The sequence below is a fragment of the Arvicanthis niloticus genome, chromosome 4, assembly GCF_011762505.2.
Source record: "Arvicanthis niloticus isolate mArvNil1 chromosome 4, mArvNil1.pat.X, whole genome shotgun sequence".
NCBI classification, from domain to species: domain Eukaryota; kingdom Metazoa; phylum Chordata; class Mammalia; order Rodentia; family Muridae; genus Arvicanthis; species Arvicanthis niloticus.
Genome location: NC_047661.1, coordinates 81704597 through 81709942, shown reverse-complemented (window position 1 = coordinate 81709942; position 5346 = coordinate 81704597). Strand labels below are relative to the sequence as shown.

The following is a 5346-nucleotide window of genomic DNA, read 5'->3' as shown; positions in this document are numbered from 1 at the left end:
CACTTAAAGTAAACTGGATTGTCTTTATATTATTATTTTGTAAGGTCATTGAAATTAATATGTCCTTTAATGTATATTGTGACTATTTTATTCCAGTATGTTTCTTGCTTTTTAAAAATTAGCTATTTAGAATCTAAAGTATTTGTTGAAATATACTTACATTTTAATTATTATTATATTATATATTTTTATATAATTATTATATATTATATATATTATTTTGAAAATTCATAGGTGTATATAGTGCCTTTTAATTATGCCCCTCATCCCTTCTTCCATATATCCTGGGCCTGCCCCAATATATGTCCTTACTAGTTTAACATTCTCTCTCTCTCTCTCTCTCTCTCTCTCTCTCTCTCTCCCTCCCTCCCTCCCTCCCTCCCTCCCTCCCTCCCTCCTTCCCTCCCTCCCCCTCTCTGTCTCCCTCTGTTCCTTTCTCCCTCCCTCCCTCCCTCCCTCCCTCCCTTCCTCCCTCCCCATATGCACACAGGTATGGGGTTTCCATGGGGGATGGGAAACCTGTCAGTGATCCTGTCTCAAGAAAGGTGATCCCCTTTTCCTCCAGCAAACCATCAATTGCCAATAGCTCCCTCCACTGGCTCCCTCCACTGGCTCCCTCCACTGGCTCCCTCCACTGGCTCCCTCCGTTCTGGAATTTTAATCAGCTTGCTCTTGTGCAGCTAACCACAGTTGCTGTGAATCATGTGTGGCACAGCCATGTCCTCTTCAGAGGACAGAATTTCACAGCACCCCAGGCTACCAACTCTTAGGTTCTTTCTGCCTCCTCTTCTGCAGTGTTCCCTGAGTTTTGGGGTGAGGGGAGGGGTTCTCACAGATGTCTCCTCCATGAGTGAGTTGTCACAGTTGCGTTTTCTCAGCACTTTGGAAAGCTAAGTGTCTCTGCATTGACCACTACCCACAGCAAGAAGATTCTCTGGTCAAGTCTAAGAGCAACACCAATCTGTGGTTTTCTTCTGCCTGTTGATGAGCACAGGTGTTAGGATTTGTCAAAGCTCTTCATTTTTATCTCAGACGGAGACACTTTTGCATGTGTAGATTGCAAAGATCTTCTAGTGTCTTTTGGATGCTTTATAGTTTTATTTTTGACATTTAGGTATATGATCCACCTATAATTAACTTTAATTATGGGGTTGACTTTTCTTCCATATATACAGCAGGCACCTTTTCCAGTCTCCTTCGTTAGATTTTCCCTTCCTCACATGACAGCTTTGATGTGCTGGCAAAACACCAATGGATCATATGACACAGGCTTCTTTTTTGTTTCCACTTACTGCTTTGATCTATGTGTCCATGTTTATGGCTTAGCTGGGGGTGGGGAGTTTTCTTCATGGTCACTGCATGGCCATGGCTAGGCCTTCTACACCTCAAGGATGCAAGCCTGGAAGGTGGCACAAGACATGGCAGCCAAATTTCCTGAATGGGAGATCTGAGAAAGGAGAAACAGCAGAGCAACAGTTTCCAAATCAGAGTGACACATTGTTACGTCTGCCCTACCCTATTGTCTCAGACAAACCTAAAAACAGTAGGGGGGATGTCTATACAAGGATGTGTAACCCAGGAAGTTGGAGTCATTCTGGAACGTTCTGGAACATTCTGGAATGTGGGTACCATGGTATCTCTTTCACTTACTAATAATTCACATTCTGTACCCATGCACAATACCACCCAAATCCCTAAAAGACATGATTCTATTAAAGCATCAGCTCACACTTCAGAATCTTTCCTTCAAACCAGCTCCACAGTTTCAGTCACCATTTCTCAAGCACAGTTCTTAGTACGATTCTTCTCAATTTGTGGACCATGAAACTAAGGGCAGGAGTTATCTGTCCTTGTAAACCCGAGCAGCAGAGGCCATAGATGCAAGATTACTAAAATAGATACTTCTGTTTCAAAAGACAGAGACCCAGGCTTATGTAAACTCATTGGCTCACAGATTCTGAAACCCAGCCAGGCAAATGTAACTTGCTTGTTCAGAAGTCAGTCCATCTCAGCCCAGAGACATTCCCTGAAGGTCTTGCCCCTGCTGAAGCATCCTTTCTCCTTTAGGGAGGGTGTCATGTGTTTGCAGTGAAAGGTTTCAGCTTTCTAGACTCTTTATGATTGTAGAAGTTTGGAGTTTTAAAGGTCTCTGCTCATTTTATATTGTCTGTCACATTGGCTGACTGTTGGCAGCAGTCTAATGATAACAGCAGTTTGTTAATGGTTGAGAGATAATGATCTTTTATAGCTCTTTTTATTTTATTTTATTTTATTTTATTTTATTTTATTTTATTTTATTTTAGATGTGGCATCAGAGATCTTTAAACTCTAATAGAGTCTGGGCATGTACATTTTTCTGAGTTGGTTCTGAGAACCACCCCTTTCTCTGCCCTTCTGAGATCTTTAACAGAGGAGGTGACAGATCTGACCCAGCTCACCCTTTGATCATTGTGCCCCAGGGTACTTGAGTTGAATCTTTAGTTGGAATATATATATATATATATATATATATATATATATATATTCATTCAGAACCTTAAAACCCAGACCAACCCTGTCTTTCTTTGCTCCTCTTTCTCCCCTCACACTTTAACAAAACAGCATTATGAAACCAGGTTGTACCTCAAAGAGTGTCTTAGGTAGGTACACTACAGGAGACAATGTTGGCCAAGTCCTTCTGTGACACAGAAGGCCTCATCTCTTCAGAATCCCAGCAAGACCTCGCTCACTCTCCCTGAGAACTCACTAGCACCCTTCGGCAAGTCTGACTTCACTCATCAGCTGAGCCATGCAGTCCAGGCTTACCTTGTTCTTTCTTTAAGTTCTTACAGCCATTCAATTTTCTACCCAGTGACTGCTTCCAACTCTCCTCCTGCAGTTTAGGTTTTGTTAAGGCCACACCTCGTTTTCAGACTTCCAGAATTGTGTCCTTGATACAATAGAAAGTGACAGTTTTAGATCTTTCAGTGTTGGTCCATCTGACCCATCAGGACCTATGGGGTAAGGAAATGATTTTTGCAAACACTGCTTCTTTCAATGGAGGTGTCATCTGGGTATACCTGGAGTCCCAGAATTACATCAGTGCCAAGCAGTTAAGAAAATGCACACACACACACACACACACACACACACACACACACATCTAGTGTGACTTACGGGGCTGAAGTGACTTTCCCATGGCCACTCATAGTACAGAAGTGACCACAGCCCTAAAGTAGTCCTTTTAACTCTCTTTGCAGGGCTCCTTCCAGGCATAGGGAGCCAAGGAAAGGCCTCATCCTGAGCCTCCAGCCCAGTGTCTCCACCTGAGAGACCTGAGGAACACTGGTGGAAAGAATGCTGGGCAGGCCACTGGGGTTCCTGCCAGAGCTGTGTTGTTATTCTCTGTGGTGAGGCGAGCTGACATCCTCAAAGATCAAAGAGGAGAGGATTAGCTCTGCTCCTCCTCCTCCCATCTTTCTGTTTGTTTTTAGAGGGCTGGAGAGATGGCTCAGTGGTTGAGAGCACTGACTGTTCTTCTAGAGGTCCAGAGTTCAATTCCCAGCAACCACATGGTGGCTCACAACCATCTGTAATGGGATCTGATGCTCTTGTCTGCTGTGTCTGTACTCATATGAATAAAATATAAAGAATGAAGCAGGGATCTTTGAACACCATTTTTATTTATTTTATTTATTGAGGCTGGGGGGGGGGGGGGACTTCTTTCACTGGTGTTGAAGTTTCTAGCCCATGTTGAATACGGAGAAATTTGACTAATTTGGCTCACCTGTCCCTGTGAGTGACTGGCAGCAACACCATTAGACACTGAACTTCAGAGACAGATTTCAGCCTGCCCTGGACTTCAGGACCCTGGCCACAGACTTCTCTGTGTCCTACCCAGCCACTGTCTTTCTTCTGCTAACTCTCACTCTCCCTAATTAACAAAAAGCCTAAACCTTCTGAGCTGTTCTATAGACAAACTTTAATTTTTTTCCTTTGCCAGAGACCAAATACTTTAGGATCTACTTCAGAAAATATCTCTTGAATGTGCCTTTTGTTTCTAGGAGACTCACACTGCTACCAACCTACCTTAAGTTTTGCATAATGGCACTCACTCTGTGCTCACACTACCTTAGGCATTCTGGGTGGGGCTGGGGCATGAAGGTGCATAAGACACAGGACTGTCCACAAGGGACTTCTCTGGACAAGGTTAGGAAAGAAGATGTAAACAGAACAAAGAACAAGAGTAGAGTGAAATGTCTGGCCGTTGGTCTCTAGCAGTCTGCCATTTCCTCCTGATCCATTCTCTTCAGTGATAATAGATGCACTTTTCTAAACTGGAGAATTAGTCATGATCATGTCTCCCTCTAAATTCCTAAAGAATGAAAGCCAAGTTCCCAGGGTGCCATTTAAAACCTTCACAGGTTGATCCCCATCTGCCCTTCCCCCTCCTAGCCCCCTGTCTACCTTTGAACTCCAGCTTTAGTGGATTAGATTAGAAGACATCCTCCTCCTGTAACTCCGTTCTTCCATGCCCCTTCTGGTTCACTATGTTTTGACTATCCACTGGATTTCACTCATCATCTGTCTGGCCCTTGCTTATCTTTCCACTGTTACTCATCACCCAAGACTCACCAGTCTCAGCTCTCCTACCCTGGGGCAGAATGAATTACATTCCTTTTCACATAGTATTATTAAAAGGTTGACTTCAGTTCGTTATAGCTAATTCATAGCTTAGATGCTATGATAGGGAAACCAGCATCCAGAATACCACAAAAACATCCTTGTCGAATGACTAAAAAGTAAAGTGTAAAATGTTTGAACTATGCTGTAAGTGTGCTGTTGTACTTTTTACTGGTAATAGTACTGTGAAAAAGAAAAACTTTACAGAGTCCCCAAGTGCCTGGCCAGGATAATCAAAATTCCAGCATTTGGAATTCAAAGGCAGCTTCCTTGTCTGTTTTTCATCTTCTTTCTTTCATGTAAAGTTTGTGGGTCTGGGCTGAGACACTGTTGTAGGTTATCTGGAGTTGTCGACATCTATAAGACAGGACTAAATGGCCTGGGGTTGCCATGTGGGGAGTGAGAGTACAGGGGAGAGATGGAGGAGGGAGAGAGAGGAAATGAGCCTCTAGGGGTGCTGGAGGCCAGGAGCAAGTCTCTCTTTCACCTCATGGCTATCGATGAAGTTCTATGCTGTCTCATGGTAAAGTTACATGGATGTGTGTGGAGTAATACTTGCAGATAATTTGAAACTTAGACATGAAATGGCTTAGACATGATTCATCAGTGACTGACAGTCTATCTTCCCCAACAGTTTTATGAGTAAGTGGCAAGCTATCCGGCCTCAACTCTTTTCTCCTGCTA

At 43.3% G+C, this 5346-nt stretch overlaps 1 long non-coding RNA gene across 1 annotated transcript; it reads right to left on the bottom strand.

Annotated features, from left to right (window-relative positions):
* Positions 1-479: 479 nt before the first annotated feature.
* On the bottom strand, positions 480-3381 carry LOC143441897 (uncharacterized). Its single transcript, XR_013109650.1, has 3 exons — positions 3157-3381; positions 2806-2929; positions 480-1447 (listed from the first exon to the last, which is right to left on the bottom strand). It is a non-coding gene; the product is annotated as an uncharacterized LOC143441897 (long non-coding RNA).
* Positions 3382-5346: the final 1965 nt, after the last annotated feature.